This window comes from Rhinolophus sinicus, linkage group LG04 (genome assembly GCF_036562045.2).
Source record: "Rhinolophus sinicus isolate RSC01 linkage group LG04, ASM3656204v1, whole genome shotgun sequence".
Taxonomy (NCBI): Eukaryota; Metazoa; Chordata; class Mammalia; order Chiroptera; family Rhinolophidae; genus Rhinolophus; species Rhinolophus sinicus.
Genome location: NC_133754.1, coordinates 86,974,521 through 86,995,137, shown reverse-complemented (window position 1 = coordinate 86,995,137; position 20,617 = coordinate 86,974,521). Strand labels below are relative to the sequence as shown.

General features: G+C 44.4%; 1 long non-coding RNA gene across 9 annotated transcripts in view; it reads right to left on the bottom strand.

Moving 5' to 3' along the window:
• LOC109456057 (uncharacterized) overlaps positions 1–16,463 on the bottom strand; it is an 84,042-nt gene extending 67,579 nt beyond the window's left edge. For 2 of the 9 annotated variants that reach the window (XR_012495570.1, XR_012495574.1), the window contains exon 1: positions 14,913–15,171. This is a non-coding gene — a long non-coding RNA (uncharacterized LOC109456057). Of the gene's footprint in view, positions 1–14,912; positions 15,173–16,197 lie in introns of those variants that run through there. The other 7 variants (XR_012495579.1, XR_012495575.1, XR_012495573.1 and 4 more) reach the window with 7 other exon arrangements.
• Between the last annotated feature and the right edge of the window lie 4,154 nt (positions 16,464–20,617).

Genomic DNA, 20,617 nt, shown 5'->3' with positions numbered 1-20,617 from the left:
TTAGGGCTTATGTTCAGGGGATGTCATCCTGAAAAATCACACTAGGGCTTATTTTCCAGTTAGGTCTTATTTTCGGGGAAACACGGTATTAAATTACTTGTTTATTTTAGCAAGAAACAAATTTGAGTTGTTACACATTTTGGGATTGATCTGTTATGGCAATTAACCTACCCTAATTAATTCAATATACAATACTTATATTTACAGAGTCCCTATGATGAATAACTACAGGGGACACCATTTACATCATAATGCATGTAAATGGCATTTCCTGAAGCAAAATTAAGAGGCTCCAGGTATGTATACATATGGATAGGCATAAAGGTTTCCCCGTAGGAATTGTGCAATGATGTAGCTCCACCAAACTAATTCCAACTTCTCTCTTGGGTTTTATTGCATAGGAGCATCCACTTGTGTAAAGGCCCGGTTGTGTCTGTGGTAATAGATTAAGATGGAATGGATCATCCAACAAGAATATTAAGGGATCAAATCAGACATCATTCTTAGACTTGTTCAACTGTGTTAGCTACATACTCTTATAAACTATGACCCTCTGACATGCATTAGGCCAAAAGATAGTGTTAGGAGAACCGCCCCCTTTCCCTGCCAGACTTACTGCTATGAGTAATAAGAACTTTTCTGGGCTTTACTTTTCCTCATGTGTAAATGAGAGTTGGATTATATGACCTCAAAGATCCCTTCACTAAAATTCTATCAGTGACTACAAAGTCCATAGCTATTGGTAGAAATAACTGTTAATGTGTTCCTTCAGATTCCAAATTGATACTATAGAGGTGTTTAATAGTAACTTGAAGTTTGTTTGTTGTTTTAAAGATAGTTAAGTTACAATTCACAATCAAAGAGGCATAATAGAGGTTCTACTCTTCTCCCCAAAACTATTAAATTGAAAAAAATTTTAACTCATTCAGGATATTTTTTAGAATAATTTTAAAGCAGTGTGTCACCTCTTTGATTTCTTTACCTGGTGGGTGGAGTGTCAAAGCTAATGCAGAATGTGATATCTATTGAAATAATATACCATATTACCAAAAAAAGTAAAAAAAACTAAATAGGAGTTTATGTAGTTGTTCACTGAATTTAGCAGTTAAAACTTTAAGTTTTTACTTCTCTTAATTATATACTTATGCTCTAATGTTTCAATGTAATAAAGTTAATTCTTTAGCAAGTTCAGGATCATGGCAAAATATATATATATTGCTTAGTGCTAAATCCCATTTTGGGTATAGTTGACAGAAATGAATCTTTACCTATTTGTCTGAGTTTTGATCTCATGAATTTCAACTCTGGTTAAAACTAAAATATACATTATCCAGACTTGATGCAGGCATGGAATTGGCTTTAATTCACATTCTTTTGCTGCAAGAGAGCTGCAGAAATATGGCCCTCACTCAGGGATGACACTTTTAGAAAGGAGAAAGGACAGGTTCTATAGTATTGTCCAAAGTGGAGTTTTTATGGTAAGAGAAAGCCATGTGTAGGCTGCAGTAGATAAGAGGAAAGAATTATGGTAACTTCCCCCCCCCCCCCCGCACAAGGAACAAGACAGAAGAGAAAGCCCGCAATGGTATTTTAAGTTCTAGTAGACAAATATAGATTCTAAAATATTACAACTGCAAAAATTGTAGTTGTAAATTTTTATCCATATATTTAAAATTAATATATGGATAAATTTTGGTGTATCCATATGTTGGAATTATATGCAGATATTAAAAATATGTTTTCAAAATATTCAATAATATCAGAAAATGGTCATTATAGACTATAAATCCTTGATTCCTATCAAACAGGAATCTGTACTCTTACTTATACCACTTCCTCCCCACTCCCAGTATAAGTAGAAGCATAATGGAAGAAATGTTTTGAGGAGAGATGCATAGACAGTGAATTTTAAAGCTTGAAGGCATTTTAGAGATCACTTAGTTAAAATCTACCATTTTTCAAAGGAAACTGACACTGTGGAAAATTAAATGTCTCACCTAAGGTCTCAATCCCAGCAATGCCACTTGCTGAAACCTGGGTTTCCTGACTCCCGAAATTTGGCATATTGTACCTTCTACTACAACATGCTACATTTGAGGTTGGGTCAGACTAGATTACAGTAGTTTCCCCTTATCCACAAGGATACCTTCCAAGACCCCCAGCAGATGCCTGAAACCTTCGATTGTACCGAACCCTATACATACTATGTTTTTTCCTACACATGCATACCTTTCACTTCAAGGAAGCATGTTATGGCTTCTCTTTTGCCCATCCAAATTGCCAGTATCACCACTCTTGTGCTTAGGGACCAACAGTAAGTAAAATAAGGGTTACTTGAACACAAGCACTGCCATACCATAACAGTTCATCTGATAATTGAGATGGCTACTAAGTGACTAACCTAACGAGCCTGTAGCATATACATGTAGAAACGCTGGAGAAAGGGATGATTCACATCCCAGGTGGGATGGAGCTGTAAGGCACGAGATTTTATTATGCTACTCAGAGTGGCGTGCAATTTAAAACGTATGAAATATTTCTGGAATTTTCCTTTTAGTATTTTTGGACCATGGTTGACCCCTGGTAACTGAAACAGTAGAAAGGGAAACCAGGGATAAGGGAGTACTGAAGGTTAGGCCAAACAGTATTACCTTTATCCTAGTCTATCCTTTTTATTTTGGAGGAGGTGGGTACAGGGCACAAGTGAATGATGATAATGAGTCACACAATATCCATGGAGATCAGCTATATTTCCTAATAATTCTAAATCTTTAACTTTTTTGTTTACTCAGTACAACTTTAAAATTTTGGGGGGAGAACTCAAATCATTTCTTTGTCTCAAATAATATTGAGTAATGGAAGTAACTAGATTACAATTTATAACTTTTGTTTATTTATTCATCTGCTTTTGACATTCTCTTCCACTAGAATGTATCTTCCAGGAGGGCAGGCCTGTATCTTTTTTGTTGTTGACTCCAGTGCTTAGTAAGTGTTTGACACATAAAAGATGTTTAATAAATATTTCAATAAGTTCAATAGGTGTGTGAATTAATAAATGATAGCTACTACTAAAATGCAGTAATCCTTTATTTACGAGGTGTGATAAAAAAATATGGTGAACACTGCTGCTGAGTGCCATCTAACGGATAGGCAGGGATCTTCAATATGGGAAGCGGCGTGGCGAACCTTACTAATGGTGTGTGACAGATTTCAACTTATTCTGTGTAGTCAGTCGGTGTGAGCTATGGTTGAGAGAAGTCGTGTTTTAGAGTATGCCGTGAATCATCCTCCATCATGATGACACTCTGTGTCACACATCGCTTCTGGTACAGCAATTTATGTCAAATAAAAACATTACAGTGTGTCCTCGTCACCTTATTCACTGGATTTGGCACCATGTGACTTCTGGCTCTTCCCCAAAGTCAAAATGACTCAGGACACTGAGGCAGCCTCGACAGCGTAACTAAAGACACTCACAAAAGAGGACTTCCAGAACTGCTTCAGAAAGTGGCAAGAATTATGGGAAAAGTATATTCGAAGCAAAGGGGAGTATTTTGAGGGGGATTAATGGCAATGTGTCTTTTATTGTAAAGTTTTTAAACATTCATCGTATCTTTTTTTTTTTTGTCTTCAAAGCATTTAATCACAATTTACAATTGTCTTTGTATTTGCACTTGCAGGTCATCAGGCTGCCAGGACTGGAATGTACATTCCACAGGAGCTGAGTTTCTGTTGTCGTGATCCCCACTGCACTCCCACTCAATGGGACAGTGCCTCAACCTCATAAATGACTGGTTGGTGATCAGATTGGTAAACCCCTATTGAAGGGACTCTAATCTCCCCAAAATGAAAATGCACTGACCCTTTAATCCAGCAATCCTACATCTGGACATTTATTCTACAGTCAACTGTACGTGTACAATAACTTGTGTGCAAAAGTATTCACTGTGACATTGTGTTATAATAACAAGATTAGAAACAACCCATATCCAGCAACAGAAAATGCCTTGAATAAATTCTGGTACATATTCACCATCTCTCTTTTGATCACACCTCATACTCTGACTAGATTTCTTCTGGAAATTTTCCCAAGTTTTGATTCTATCACCATTCTAAATTTTAGAATTGAGTGGATTCTTCATATACTCATTTCAGTCTAGCACAATTGAACTGTTCTATAATATTAATTTAGGCACTCTTAAAATTCTTGTGCCAAATTTGCCAAGTTTTGGAATGACCTGGGCCTGTAATTTTATTTATATTTCCATCCACAGATGAATGTGTACACTTACACCATGAATTAGTGGTGCCCACGTGAGATTAAACTGACGATGAGTCAGGAGGCTCCACTATTGGGTGAACATGTTTGGAAATAGGAACAAAGAGATAGTGGTAGCTTGAAAAATAGAAGCATTCGGCTGAAATTAAGTATACCTTTAAACTATATCCTCCAAGTAAATCTAAGTTTCAAATCTGACAAAAAAAAGTAAATAATATTTTAAAGAGATTTTTTTCCTTACAGGTAGGATATTAAAACAAAAATAAAACAAAAACACTGAGCTTAAATTTAAATAATAATCTGTTTTAAAAGGTAGTGTACACAAATTTTTCTCCTTAGATTTATCTGCAATGTAAAAGTATGTAGAGAATTAAAAGATACTATTTACAGTAAAATTTTGCCAGATGAAGCTTTAAAATGTTGGCCTTATAGACCATTTCTAGGAATTTATACTAATTTAGGAAATAATCTGAAATGTTAAAACGGATTCATGCATAAAAAAGTTCATAGCAACATCATTTATAAGAAAGTAAGGAAAACAGCTTAAATGACCACTAAAGGAAATAGTACTCCATACAAGGAACATTATGCAGTCATTGAAAATGTTTTTGAAGAGTTTTAGATAACTTGAGGAAAAATTTCGATAAATTGTTATGAAAAAAGGCAGTGTACTCAAGCAAACAGTTTAAACTTCATAAGTTTAAAAAACTGCAGGGAAATATGTGAACTGCAATAGTCATTTGTCTCTAAATAAAGGAATTATTGGTTATTTTTTCCTATTGTTATTTAAAAAATATTTTCTTAATGTATTTTCAAAAATTTTTTTACTTACATGTGCTACTTTTATGATCAGAAAAAGAAATCCATTACTTGTCATCAATATGTATTTATGTCCCAATGATGTTTTCAGTATCATCACATGAGAATAAATGTTGTTGACCAAAAAAAATTTATATTATTTAAATACAAATAATGGAGTTTCCAAACAAACACTGATACATATACTATAACTTATAAAATTATAATGCTTTAGTATAATTTACTAATTGATATGGTGGGCTCCAGCGTGTTTGTTGATGGTTGATGATGGAGATGGTTAGAGGGGACACCTCAATTAATTTACCAATTTCCTTAAATCTGTCAGTTAGTAACTCTCCCAATAAGAGTTTAATGATGGTATGATATCAAAAAGCTGTCTATAAAATTGTCATTAGTTTGTTTAGTGCAATTTTGCAAACTATTATTTTGTACTTCAAAAAGAAGTCTCTTAAGAGCTAATTTTTTACAAACACAAAAGAGAAAAATTTGTTCTTACCTTGTTTATTTTAGCCAGATGTGAGCTTCAGGTAATATTCAGTGATCTGACATCACCAGTAAAAAAGGTTTCTTGTGGAAGTAACTGGAACCAATACTTAACTTTGTACGGTTGTTATGAGCTTTATAGATCATGTTTGTAAAGTGCCTAGCACAGTAAATGGTGGCTATTATAATAATATATAATATTACTATGAATTCTTATCTGTTATATTCCTATATATAGGCTAAATTGAAAAAATATGAAGTACAGTCTATTTAAAAACATTATTCTAGACTTTTGGATAAAGATGGGGAGTGAAGACCACAAAATCTTCCTCCCTAAATACTTTACAAAATGGGCAAAACAACAATAAAAACTCCTTTAACAGCATTACTAGAAGTAGCCAGATAATGTCCACAAACTAAGCCAATGAAGGCCACAGTAATACTATTATTTCAAAACAAATAAATATGAGACAGCAAGAAATGAGATAGACATAGGTGGACATTGCATTCTCACCAAAAGGAAAGACTGGCAATCCCAGCACATTCCCCTAGTCAACTCATTTGACTGTTCTTCAAGATGATTATGTCTCCTAAATCTCCCACATCTCCCTGCTCCTCACTTCAAACTTTTGTTTCATTGATACATAGAAGCTGTCACAAGAGAAACTCATGTTTCCCACACTATATCTACCAACCTCTCATCTCTACTCTCATATACTCTCTCTTCCTTTATAAAGGATCAACTATCACTGCTCTTATTTAAGGCAAGCCCCTCTACTTGTGCCCCATCTTATCTTGTCTTATATAGTCAAGGATTGTGTGCTTATCCCCTCCATTTCCCGTACCCTCTATTTCTCCCTCTCTACTGGATTATTCCAATCAATAAACATACTGTAATATCTCCCATCCTAAAAATATCATTACCCTAGACCCCACAGCCCCCTCTACTTACATGATGAGTAGGAGCCCATTTTTCTGCTCCCATTTATAATAAGACTTTTCAAAGACTATCTGTACTTGTAGTCTCCACTTCTACTTTACATTATTTCTTCAACCCATTCCAATTAGAATTATTGTCCCCACAGCTCTACCTAAACTGTTCTTGTTGAGATCATGATTACTTTCTTGCCAGATCCTTTTCCTCTTCCTAAATGTTTGGGACCCCCAGGCACATTTCTCACTCTCTTTTCTTCTTCTCCATCAACATTCATTTCCCCCTAGGTCATCTCATCCTTTTTTTTTTTCTGGTTATAAATATTGTCTATGTTATCAGGGCTCTTAAATTTGTATTCTATCCGATATCTCTTTTGAACTCCAAACTTTTTGAACTTCAATCCATCCAACCTTTTGCCCAGGAACTATACTTAGATCTCCAATAAGGACCTCAAAACAAATCTCTTTAATTTTCTTCTCCAATTTACTTCTCCCCACCCTAAGTTGCTTCCATGTCAGTAAATTGCATTATTTTCATCCAGTTGCTTAAGGCAAAAACCTAGAAATCATCCTTAATTTCTCTTTGTGACAGTTATTAAGCTGTTATCTCTTAGCAATAAACCCTTCCATACTCTGCTTTGTGAGGCTGGGACCGGGACTGTGCAAACTACATTTCTACTTTGACAGCTGAATCCCTGCTACAATACGTCAATAAGGGGCATTAGAGAAAAATATCTATAGAGTCAAGAAGAGGGAACAAGAACTGCTCCTTGTTGGTTGTCTGCACCCGTCAGCATTGCCCCAGTTATGGACCTTCACCCTGACAGCAGCAGTTAGCTCCAAATATCAACTGTTTTTTATTTTCCTATAACCAGCCATAACATACACTCTCAGGTACCAGCAGCAAATGGGCATCACCCCCTCTTCCGAGGACAGGGTTCCAGCTCTGCTGAGTCTTTCCTCATAGCTTCTGGGTTCTAATAACTTCAGGTCTTCCCTGTGTTTTTCCAGTACTAGGAGTCGTGGATCCTTCCTGAAGTTATTCTGTTATCTCAGTATTCCCTTTTTCCTTTTTCAGGTCTACAACACCTATTTGACCAATTCTTTATACAGTAGTCCCTCCTTATCTGCAGTTTTGCTTTCCGTGATTTGAGTTACCAACAGACAACTGTGGTCTGAAAATATTAAATGGAAAATTCCAAAAATAAACTATTCATAAATTTTAAGTTGCGTGACGTTCTGAGTAGTGTGATGAAATCTTGCGCCATCCTGCCCATAACATGAATCATCCCTTTGTCTAGCATATCCACTCTATTAGTCACCTAGGAGCCGTCTTGTTGATCAGACCAACTGTCGGGGTATCAAGTGCTTGTGTCCAAGTAACCCTTATATTGTGTTTCCCCAAAAATAAGACCTAGCTGGACAATCAACTCTAATGCGTCCTTTGGAGCAAAAATTAATATAAGATCCGGTCTTATGTTATATAAGACCCAGGCTTATATTATAGTAAATAAGAGCGGGTCTTATATTAATTTTTGCTCCAAAAGACGCATTAGAGCTGATTGTCTGGCTTGGTCTTATTTTTGGAGAAACAGGGTAGGAGCCTAATGCTGTGTCACAATGCCTACGTCACATTCACCTCACTTCGTCTTATCACACAGGCATTGTATCATCTCACATCATCACAGGTATGGTGGTACAGTACAATAAAATATATTGAAGGAGACCACATTCACGTAACTCTTATTACAGTATAATTGTTCTATTTTATTAGTTATTGTTAATCGCTTACTGTGCCTAATTTATAAATTCAACTTTGCCATAGGTATGTATGTATAGGAAAAACATAGCATACATAGGGATCGGTACTACCTGTAATTTCAGGCATCCACTGGGGTTCTTGGAACGTATCCCCCACAGATAAGGGAGGACTATTATACTCAATTTATTGCTATTGAAATACTTAGCAGCAGCCAGAGTGACTCCTCTAAGGCATATACCATTTCTCTGCTTCTCATCGTATTTAGAACAAAATCCACACTCCTCAGCAGGGCCTACAACTCCTTTTGTCACCTGCCCTATCCAATTCTCTAGTCTCATCTCTCACCAACTTCCGGTTACTCATTTGACTTCATATTCGATTATTTCTTTAGGATTGGTTCCTGGAAGTACAACTACTGTATCAAAGATTTGAACATCTTTTTAGACCCCTGAAAGGTAATATAGTAAGAGATGAGATTGTAAATTTCATTGCACTCTTAGCAACACTAGTTGTTAGCACTTATTTTCAATCTTTATCAATCTGCATGGGAGACTCTTTCTGTAATTCAACTTGGTAAAGTTATATTTTTGCGCACATAATCGTATTAATAACTATTACCTCAAGGACTAAAAATTTTCTGTCTTCTCCATGATGCTTAACATAGAGCCTTGCCCACATGTTGAAGAAATGTACTTTTTATTGGCTATGGCAATATTTATTTTAAAATACATTACATTTTGAACACATAGAAAGGTGAAGAAAACTAACATAAAGAAGGATCCAAGTTATTTTACTTAATGAAAAGTAAGATTGTACTTAGTTCTTAACATAGTAGACAAAGCATTATTACTATCAGCTAGCAATATCATTTTGTTTATTGAATTTGTCTTTATTGAAATATTGACTTTATTACTTAATGTGCCATTGTCACTATAGCACTTTCTAAAATGCTTCTAAATGCTTAGTTTATAATGTTACGAAAAAGTTCACTAGATAACTACTTTGAAATAATTTCCTCAGCCCTGCCTTCACCAACGTGCCTAGAACCAGACTGGCTGGCTAGCTTCCAGTTTTCTTTTATGTTATCATTACTCTGAAGTCATTCTATAGATAGGGTAATAAGCATTCTGGCATACAGAAAAACAGAATCTATAAACTATGTGACACAGTTTAGTTGGGGTTGTTCCTCCTTCAGAACTGCATTACGTAATTTAAAAGTGTTTACTTAAGCTCCTTTGGGCTGCCTCCATGGTAGCTGTGAAGTCACAAAGAATCAGGAACAGGTTCAGCCTTATAACAGTCTGTTTAATGTGAACAGTGTCATTTTTTTAAGTCATTGTTAACAAGGAACTTTAAAAACAAAGATATACTTAATTAATTTCATGTTTTTTAAAAGCAATCTACTTCAAAAACCATTAATACAAAGAACAAAGTGTTCATAAATGTACACTTACCTAGATGTACTTATCATTATCTAGATGTACTTATTTTAAAACCTATATTCTATAGTATGAATTGACAGTGTGATTTTGACTCAATGTAACTATAAATAATTATGCAAAATCACCAAAATATAGAGGTATTAGACAGCCTTTAGGAGAGTATGAATTATTAAAATGGCCTAAGCACTATTTCTATCTCTAAGTCACAAAGGAAGTGTTTCTGAGAGAACATCAAAGATATATAAATTATATCAGCTTTAGGAGAATTTAAAAAGAAACTAGGTTATAAGAAAAGATTATTTAATCTTGGTTACCCAAGGAAAGGTAGCATTTTGAGTTCCTGAGGGAGAGAACTCTTGAGCCCCTTTGCCAACTAAATAACTGTACTGGTTTTAAAGAAAAATAATGCAATGTACACTGTAAAAGTGAGAGAAGAGTCATTTAAACCGTATAGTAATCAAGTGTTATATCACCTTCAAGGAAACATGCAAATTCTTATAAAATACCTAAAATGTCAATCATCCTTTTGCAATTACTAAGTTTTATGAATAAGCAAGTCCCAAGTCAAGATCCTGACATCTAAAAACATAATAGTTCATTTTTAGAAATGTCATTTTGTTTTAATTATGTAATATGAATTTATTATAAAAGTACTTACTAGAATAATTTCTATAGCATTTTGCTTATTAACTTTGAGAAATAAGGGCATGTCAGTGATGGCCTCGTGACAATGACCTTGTGAGGTCCAAAGTCAGGAACAATTCAAGGAGGGAACAGAAAAAGCTTTTAGGACTGGATCATTGCCCTGGAGGTACAGCCACTGTGGGGTTCCTACCCAGCTTAGGAGAGAAAGGTGTCTGTGTTCAGGAGGCCTGCCCTACAGGGGAGGGAATCGTCTCACAGAAGGGAAAATTATGAGACAAAATGCCTACTCAGATTGGCTCAGGATTAGCTTTGCTGTAACAATGAAATGTTTGGGTTTTTATATTTCATCCTATCAAAAAGAAGATGTTTATTTGATTTCTTACATTGAAACATTTTTTAATATACATATTATTTATAAATTGAAGTTAATATGTGTGGCGATTTTAAATGCATTGCAGATTCTTTGAACACTCCTCCCTTTAAAGGTAGTCTAATTCCCCTTTCTAGAATATATATGGCATGAATGATTTGCCTCTAATGAACAGAATCTGATGGAAATAATGCTGCATGACTTCTAAGATTAGGTCAGGTCATAAAAGGTGATACAGCTTCATTTGGCTCTTAGTGTTGGGACCCTGGAACCCAGCAACCCTGCTGTGAGGAAGCCCAGAGCACAAGGACAGGCCAAGTGTAGGTGTCCTGGCTGACTGCCCCAGCTAAGGTCCCAGCCTTCAGTCAGTCCTAATCGCTAGATGTGCAAGTGAAGAAGCCTTCCAATGATGCAAGCCTCCAGCCTATGAGCTGCCCCAGCTGACGCCAAGTGGATTAGAAACAAGCTGTCCCTACAGAGCCCTACCCAAATTGCACATTCATGAGTAAAGTAATGTTGTTGTTTGAAACCGCTAAGTTCTGGAGTGGTTTGTTATGTACTTGAGTCCCTGCTTCCAGTAAATCTCTAGCTCAGGTTAGCTGTAACAAGTAGGAGATGGAGGAAGCAAAAGAAAAAACTTTTCCCTCCACTTTTTGTTTCCTTAGCCAGACTGAAATCTTAGCATCTCCTAGTACTGTTAGTAAGTGTGGTTTTTGAACTGCCATTAGGAACAGAAAACACCATCGTGAGGACCCAGTCTGTCCAAACTCCTTTTCCTTGAAGGCTTAGTGACTGAGGAGGGAAAAGAGAAAGCTTGATTCCCTCCATTTCTCCTTCAAAAAATGATGGGAAAGCAAGATTTAATCCTCTCCTGCCCTTATTTCCCTTCTGAGCTAGAATCTTCTGAAAGGTGCTTTTTCACTGAAAGAATACACAGCCTTTTCAATCTTATAAATGGACCAAACCAGCAACATATTTTCATTCCTTCTCAAGCGGGATTTACTAATCAGAGTTATAAACTAGGGACACCATTCTGTCTTTAGTCACTCATCACTGCCTTCCAAGGTTCCTCTGGCTCCTCCCCTTTCCCTAAAGGTGGCCAGTCCCCAGGGTTCCCTTCTCAGAATCCTTCTCACTTAACACACTTTCTGGTCCACTTATCTATGCCTTTGGCTTTAGCTACTACCTACATTTTAATGACCCCAAAGAGCCAGACCTTCTGACTCTCCTGGGATAGTTCCCTGATATCTCCACAGGGACAAATTCCAGAGACAAAACATAGTTCTTCCTCCAGGATCTGAGGCCCACTCTGCCCAGTCCACACCCTAGACCAGAAATCTGGGGATCCCTTGCCCTTGCCCCACACAGCCAATCAGTTTCCCAGTCCACTGACTCTTTTTGCTTTTCTTGAACCCCTCTTCTCTCTATCCCCACTCTCTCTAGGTACACAGCAGTGGTCCTACTCAATTCTTCCATCTACAGGACCCCACCAGTATAATCTTTTCAAAGACCTGTAATTTTTTCACATCTGTCCCTGCCTTTCCATTAAACAATCTTTACATGGTTCTCCTCTTCCTATGTAGGTATTAGTCCTGAGGCCTAATAGTTATTCATTCAAAAAGCAGAGTAGATCCTTTAAAATTATACGCAAAATTGTAGTGTGGATCTATAGGTACTTTTTTTTTTCTGGAGACCACATTACTTTCCATAATTTCTCAAAAGGGTATGTGTACCCCAAAAGGCTAACAACTTGTAGGTCTCAGACTAAAGCCCAAACCCCTGAGCACAGACTACAAAGCCCTGTGTGACCTGGCCATCCCTATCCTTCCAGCTTCCTTTCCTACCCCTTTTCACTCCTTTCACATACCACCCATAGTTATCTTAGATGTGCACAGCAGGACTTTGTACATGCTGATTTGCTTCTCAGCTTGGGAAGCTCTTTCCTTTCTTCTTACTTAGCCTAACTTTTGCCATCCAGGAAACCACCATCTTTCAAGAAACACCTCAGGTCACACTACCTACAGAAAGCTGTGCAGGCTAGACAAGTGGCTGTGAACTCTTGTCTCCCTGAAGCCAGCCTAGCAATGGCTCTTTCTCTTAGCAGGTACCTCCTGGGTTTCCACATTGGGGTGGGGATGGGAGAAAAGAAAACCATAAAGTAAAGCTGGTAAAACAAGCAATGACTGATAATTATTCAGCACTTATACACTGTAAAAGAACCTCTCGCTGTAACATTTTTGTAGTGCTTTCTTGGGAGGGAGAAATTAGGTGGTAAACGTGTGATTTATAGTTGCCAGCAGATTTTTGATAAATCCCCACATACACCTTCCTCTTACACAATACTGTATAGGAATTTTCAACATCATCCAGTTTTCCTTTATTTTAGACCTACCCATCAAATGGTGTTATGTATTTAACAAATCTTATAATAAACAAGGCAGTTCTGATATTCTGCAATCTACTCAGAGGATTGCTGGGTCATTCATCTGAATTACTGTTCCTGGTTGATGCAACACCACCCCAAAATGACAGTCAACCATCATGATGTGTCCGTAAAATTCTCCATCTACTCCTGAAAATGTTCCAACTTTTTGAGATGAACTGTGTTCTGCTCGTGAAACTTGCTAATGTCTTACAGCACAGGTTCTAACAGTCAAACCTTTTCCCTTTCAAAAAAGTTATTTTAATTTTTGCATTTAACGCAGCCCTTTGCCCTCCTTGGGCCGGCAGATCTGAGCGAAGTGTATTTCCCTGCTAGTAACGCATCAACTTATAAATAGCGCTCACCGCTCTGAGTCACCAAAACCCCAAGTTTCCCCAAATAGCTTATAAGGGCTGCTGGAATCGCATCCCCTGGAGTGGTGACAGACTCCTACCACATACCCGCGGCGCTGGACCGTAGGCCCGCTCCTCTGAGCGGGTGCCCGACCACCCGGCGCCCGGGGAACGCGAGCAAGGCCGCCGATTCCTAGCCAGGAGTCAGGAGTGCAGGACCTACGGCGGCATACCGCTCTTGGGACGCAGCCGGACTTGGCCTTGACTGCTCAGGGGCTGTCCCCGCCCCCTCCTGAGATGGGAGCCACAGGGGGGCCGGCACCAGCCTTAGCCCAGCACCACCCGCTCACACAATGGGGCTCATCACGAGCAGGGGGCCGCGGCTCCTGCTCTGGTCCCAGACCCCGGACTCCTGGCAGCTGGGGAAGCATCCAGGGGCAAGGGCCGTTAGGAAAACCCCTATCTACCCTCCGTCCACTCCCACACTTCGAAATGGCTGCATCGAGAGTACCGGGGGCAGTAGAGCAGAGATGGGGGAGGGAGCGGAAGTGCCACCCCCTGCAGTCAGGGGACGGTGACGTCACCGCTACTGTCAGCCTGTAGCGGGGGCGTCTGCCCATCACGTGACCCAGCCCCCCCTCACCGAATCCCGCAAGCGCGCTCCCTCCCCCAACCCCAACCCCAACTCCTACCTCTCCCCCGCCCCTTCTCTCCAACTTTCGCCCTCCCAGCTCCAGCACTGCTGTCAACAGCGCCAGCTCCGCCCCCTCCCCCGCGCCCTGTGTAACCGCCACGGCGGCGCGGCAGGCGCTCGCGCTCAGGTCCCGGGTTCCTGGAGGAGCGTGTCCCCTGTCTCCACCTAGTTCTCCAAATCCCGGCGCGTTGAGTGTGTGGGCACCTTAGCCAGGGTGCTCGGCGACGTGCGGCGACAGCGCTTTCAGGCTCAGCTGTGCCACAGCAGCCTTAGGACGAGGCGGAGATGCCAGGTCCGAGCTCCGAGGGGGCCAGGCGCGCTCAAGCCGCCTCCTGTCCCTGGTCCGTCTCCATCGGGGGTCGGCCCCCAGGCGGGAGCGATAGCCGGGGACCCGCCCTCTACCCTAGCCTGGCGGCCCGCGCCTCCACGGTGCTCCCGCCTCCGCTCTCCCTGCCGCCTGGGCGGTGCACGCTAGTTCTGCCTGGCTTCGTCTCCAGCCGCGGCGCGGGCACTGGCCGTACCATAGGGGGCCAGGCGCAGACCGTCTCCTTGAACCCCCTCGACCACCCCGCGTGGACTCCTGGGGCTGCAGATTTGATGGCTGTCACTGTTGCACCGCGTTCTATTTTCCCCCTCAATTCTCTTCTAAAAGTAGAGGCTTGGGGGAGGGAAAAGAAAACCCAGTGTAGAAAGCGGCGGCACAGACTGACCTGTCAACGGCGGAGGAGGAAGACCCCTGGTCAGGGCGAGCTCTCGAGCCCGTGCAGGGACCGGAGCCCTGGGTTCGCGCGGCGCGGCGGCAGCTGTGCCTCAGCCAGGTGTCCCCCCTCGGCAGGGCCCGCGCCGCCGCGCCCGCCCCCTCCCCCGGCGCCGCTCTCCCCGCCCCATCGTCAGGGATCAGGGAACCCCCCAGCTCGATTTTTTGTGCAGTTTCAGCAAAGCTCCGAGGAAGTTGGTCCTTTTGTTCCACTATTTATAGATTGCGTCAACATTGCGAAAAGGAGAAGGCGGAGCGGTGGCCCCTCCCCTCCCCCCGCCGGCTCCAGGGAGAGAAAAGCCCCAGCACACGACCTAAGTATACAGCGCGCTAGTCGCCCGCCCGCCCCGGCCTCTTGATCGCCGCTTCCCCCTCCTCCAAGCCCGGCATGAGCGCTGCCAACCCCGTCACGTGCCCGCCCGGGAAAACGAGCTCCCCGGGGCTCTGCGCAGCCCGCCAGGCTCCGTGTCGGCGGCAGCTGTCTCGTTCAGCCATGCACCCAGCTCGTGGGTTCCAGCCACGGCCCTGGCGTCGCGCAGAGCGTGGGCACCCTCGCCCTAGCCAACCGGCAGGGACCCCTGGGTCCGCGGCTCGTGGGTGTGCTCGCTACTGTTCAGCGCTTCCGCCCTCTTCCTTCTCTCCCGCTTCGGGAGCGCCACCGCCCTGGTCGCGGAGTGAGAGCGCGTTCGGGCCTCGCCTGGGAGCTAGGGGCCGGACTTGTCCCTGGCGCGGCCGCTTTCCCAGGAGTTGGGATGCCCGTAGTCCCCCCCTCCCCCAGCCCCCGCACGATTGGGTGAGGGCGGGGGACTGGGGATGCGGGGGTGGCTTGCAGCAGCCGGGTGGCTGGCCCTCCGAGCGCGGGAAGCGCGGTGAGGGCGTTCCAAGACGCGCCGCGGAGACGCTCTCCCTCCTCCACAGGTGCAGCAAGGCGTTGCGCGAGTTCACTTACCGCTTCTCGGACCGCTAGGGACCAAAGAGTTTGCAGACCTGAGCCGCAGTGGCGGGAATTAAGTGTTTGAGGAGTTACTGGAAGTTAGATCTGACAAAAACATGAGAACTTTCCTTCAAAATCCGATGACGAAATGATAGGCCCCGCCATACCCCCGAAGTGAAACTGAGCTCCCTGCCGGCCTAAAGCCTCAGTTCCTGAGCTCGATGTAAACAAGGAGGGCGATAAGTAAGAGAGGAAGGCCTTATAACCAAACCAAGTGCAAGGAGCTATTATGAATGTTATTTACCTTCGCAGCTTCGGGTCTTTCCCCTTAAGTGATTTATTTAGATCGCAGTTGAACTTTCCAGAGTCGGAATGAAATAATTTAGCCCATCAGATCTCGGGTGGGGGTAAAGGCCAGCTGAGCTGGGCGAGTGCAGGAAGCGCGTCGGACCTTTCCGGGCAGCTGGACAGTGCGGTAAACAGTCTGGAAGGACTATGTTATTTTATACGGGGTTTGGAGAGACTGTTCCCTTGCTCTCACCCTCGTTTGAGCTCAAGTGCAGGCCGGGTAAGGGGGGCGGGACTCTGCACCGGCCCGCGCCCCCCAGCCGTGCTTCCTGGCCCGGCGCTGGGCTTGTGCAAACCTAAGAACGCTTTCTCAAGGGCCACACCCGGAAGCAATAAGTTTGCCTCTGTTTGAAAAACCTTTCCAGGTTTGGGCCTTTTTTTACTTTTTAAAGGGGGAAACCTTAGGCCTTTGAGCCCATCAGTTTAGCCACGTCTGCTTCACTCTCCAATAAAGAAGGAGGCGAGGGGAAGTAAAGCGAACGTGCCGCTCAATGGTAGTGGTTGCTGAGTTTCCAAAGCGAGGAGCTGAGTGGACCCGCAGCAAATTGGACGGCGCGTTCCTCCCTCACACCGGATGGTCCTCAAAGCCCGGTGCGGGAGCCGGTCTAATTCCTCGGCTCCCGCGCCTTCTCTCTCGGTTTCCTTCCAGTTAGTGAACGTCCCGGCGACCCCTCTTCCAACCTTTCTACTTTGCCTTCTCGTGTGTCTTTGAAGACACTGCCCGCCTAAGAAGGCAAATTCGTTTCCGCGCCAATTTTTTTCTTATTTCATTCCCCCCCCCCCAAATTTGTTGCATCAATAGCTACAAAGCACGTTTCTTTTCAAGAAGAAAACAAGCCAGGGCTTCCTGCAAGGAACAGGGGTGTCCAGGCCTCAGCCTTAGCCGTCCTCACCCCCCCCCCCGCCCCGCTTCCGGCCGAGCCGTGGTGTCCCCGCCACTTTGTCGGGACACACGCTTTTCACCCCCACTTTTTTCTTCCTTAGTCTTCCCAGCTGCGGAGAGGAGGGAGTGAAAACAAAACGAAAGCACCCGGGGCGCATCAGTCGCAGCAGCTTCCCTGAGCGCGGCCGTGGGAGGCAAAGGTCTGGGCTGTGGAGGCGAGGGTGGGCTCCCGAGCTGTGCCGAAACCTGGTCCGGGTAGTCCTCGGAGGGCGCCCAGGAACTGCCAGGTGCCCTGTCGTCCCTCCTCCCCCTGGGAAAAGCGAACGCGTATGATAATATACCAGCCCAGAAGGGAAAGTTTGGCCTGGGTCTTGAGTTGTAACTCGAGACTGATTGGGACCCTGCGGAGGGGACGCAGAGGCAAAGAAGTGTGGCGCGAGAGCTAGCGTTGGCCCCCAGCGGAGAGGCCCGGGTGAGCGAGAGCGTGGCGAGGGCGCGCCGAGGCCGCCGGGGACTAGAGGCCCTTGGGATTTTTGCTCCACTGAGGTTGGATAAGCACCCCACCTCCCATCAAAAACCAGAGTTCTAAGCGATACACAGACTTCAGGAAAGTCTGGTGACAACCTTCGCACTAGCCCTCCTCCCTTGCGGTCGTCACGGCAGGGACAAAGGCGGCCTGCGCAGATTTGGACGAGGCGTGGCCGGTGTGGACGGCCTTACTCAGGCCTCAGACTTTTTCAGTTAAGGGGAGGCATGAGAAAATTTTCAGGAGGTGAAGGTAACCCTCACAACCACCCCTCAGGGATGGCAGCCAGTCCCAGTCTGGTCAACTAAAATGAATCCTTGCTTCCCCCACCCTCCCCTGCAGTGAACCAGACTGGCCTGCGAGATGGTCGCTCTGTCACCAGTATATTTATGTAGCCAAACGCCCGAAAGGCCCTATTTTACCCTAATAAACAACTAACTTTATTCTGTTTAATGGCATCTTTGTGGTAGCAGTATCTGTGGTTTTGCGCAAGTTTTTAAAAAGTCATTTGATCCTAAATGAGTAGAATGTGAGAACATAGTTTTCTGTGGGAGTAGTTGGGTGCTTTCTCTCACCTAATGCACGGCGCACCCACAGCTGCTGCACCTCTAGCTTTAAAGAAGCGCGTTCGCACTGCGTCCTTTCACTCTTTAAATAGGGAGACTTGGAATTGTGTACTTGTTCGCATCGTTCAGATTCTGTATCGCTGGCTATTTCACCACCAGGATTAAAAAACGGCTGTAATTTTAAAAGATGCAAAATTGAGTTCGGTTAGGCGAACCCTGGGAAAGCAGTTTTTCCTGCTAATATTTTGCCGGTAACAAGCAGTAGTCAATCCCAGGGTAGCTTTGTTCGGTTTTATTCCTTCCCTCTTCACCACAACTGCAAATACCAGAAAGTTCTAATTGTAAAAAAGACGGCTTATTCCACCCAATTTCTGTACACCATGATGAGAGGAATGCTGCAGGTGAAGTAGACCGTTAGGCTATTTCATTTGGAAAGAGCCTTCTATTTATTTAAAAAGTACTCAGCAAAAGCTGTTCTGACGCAACAGACTGATAAAAATACCTACTTTCACTATGCTCACCCTTGGGTTTCATATGTGGCCACTGTTCCCATTTTCTTGCAAGTTTTTCCCCTTGTAACTTATTTTTGTGTGTGTGAAAAAGATGTTCCATCAGGTTATCTTGCTAAACTGGGCGTCTATAATTATGAAGTTGGTCTTTTCTCCTCCACCCACTTAAACAAAAAGTACACACACGGCTTTGAAAGCCCGTGGTTGTCTTTATTCCACACCCTACTTTTTTTTTTTTTTTTAAATCTCCGCATTCGCAAATGATGTTTTGCCTGGGCTAAGGTCAGACTTCAGTGCCTAAATGTTATCTGCCCCGGCAGCCCGTTGTGCCTTCGAAAGCCCAACCTCGAGCACGCCACTGGATCCCGCACCAGAAACCTCGATATGGAGTCCAGTTTGGAAACAAATCTGTGCTTTTTGCGGTGAAATGGGAACTTGCCCGAGCGATGCATCTGGCTTTAGATTTTATGGGGAATATGATCTGGAAAGGGGAACGCCTGTTTCAGGCGCGGCAACATGCCCCGCGCGGATCCCCTGGGGCTCCCTCCTGCAAACAGCGAGCGGAGCCTCGACCCGCAGGGCCTCAGCCAACCTCCGGGAGCCCTGCTTTGGGTTAACACCACACCAGTATTCTCTCTTCTCGGTCTCGCCTGGGGTCGCTCTCGGCGGCGGACGGTGCTGTTAGATCAGAGGAGCAAGTTTGAGGCTGAAGATCAGATGTCCTTAAAGGGGCTGGGGAAAAGGAGAGGCTCTTCGCAGTTAGTGCCAAGAACTCGGATACCCCGCGCTCGACGCGAGGCGAAGAAAACTGTCCCGGGGGAGCACAAGTGTTCCCGAGACTTTGCCAAAGTTTGGAAAGTCCGGAGGTAGCGTGTCCCCCCCACTCCCGCCCAACACCGGGTTATTTCACAATCCCCTCTGGGATACATTAGGCGTGGACCCAGGCGGGGTGGGGGTGGGCTGAGGTGGGGAGGATGGACCTTCTCTGTTTCCCGCCCTCTCGTCTGTGAAAATCTCTTAAGGGGTTAAAATGGCGCGGCGGGGTGGGCGTGAGGAGTGGGGCCCGGGTTGGCCCCGACGGGCGGGAGAAGCGGGTGGGGGTTTGGGGTCCCGGCCAGGGTCGGGAAAGCAGGGACCAAGGGGAGGTGTGAGGCGCGAGTTTCTGCTGTTGGGGGCTGGTCCCAAAGACGAAGCCGGCGGGAATGGAGACGGGGCCCGCAGCAGGGGTGGGGGGCAAGGAGCGGTCAGTGCGCGTCCTGGCCCCCTGGACGGGGTTATGTTAGGAGAGCGCTCTGGCACCGAGCTCTGGCCCGCGGAGAAGATACTCCCCCTCGGGCTCTCTTCGCTAGCGGGGCTGGGCGGGCGCGGAGGGGCGGGCGGTGAGCCACGCCGAGCCCAGGGCGCCGCGGTCGGCAAGTTGCCTTCGGAGCGGGCTACCGCGCTTCTCCAGTCTACGTGGAAAAAAATCACCTAAAAGAGCACCCCCTCGGCGAGCAGCCCGGTGGCCCTGCTGAAGTAGAAAGAAAGGGACTAAGAATGAGGGAAACTCAGTTTAGAACTGCCCAGCGTTTCCGAGTTTGTCAAGCGACTGGGAATCTTGATAGCTCTCGAGTTGCTGCGCCCATTTCCCCTTCCAGAACAAAACTAAAGGAATGTATTTCCAAAGGAAGGGTGAAGTTCAGGCCCCACGTGAAACCCGAACAGCCCCCACCCGCCGACTTCGGGCTCGCTTCTCCGAGGGTGGCAGGGAACGTCCTTTCTGAGCAGCCCCGGGCGGTAAGCGCGGGGCTCGGGGCGCGCTTCGCGCTGGGCTCCGCTGCTGCCCGGGCGTTACAGCAGGAAACGTTTTGTCCCGTTTTTGGTCTCCCAGTCAGAACCTTGGCTGAATCTCG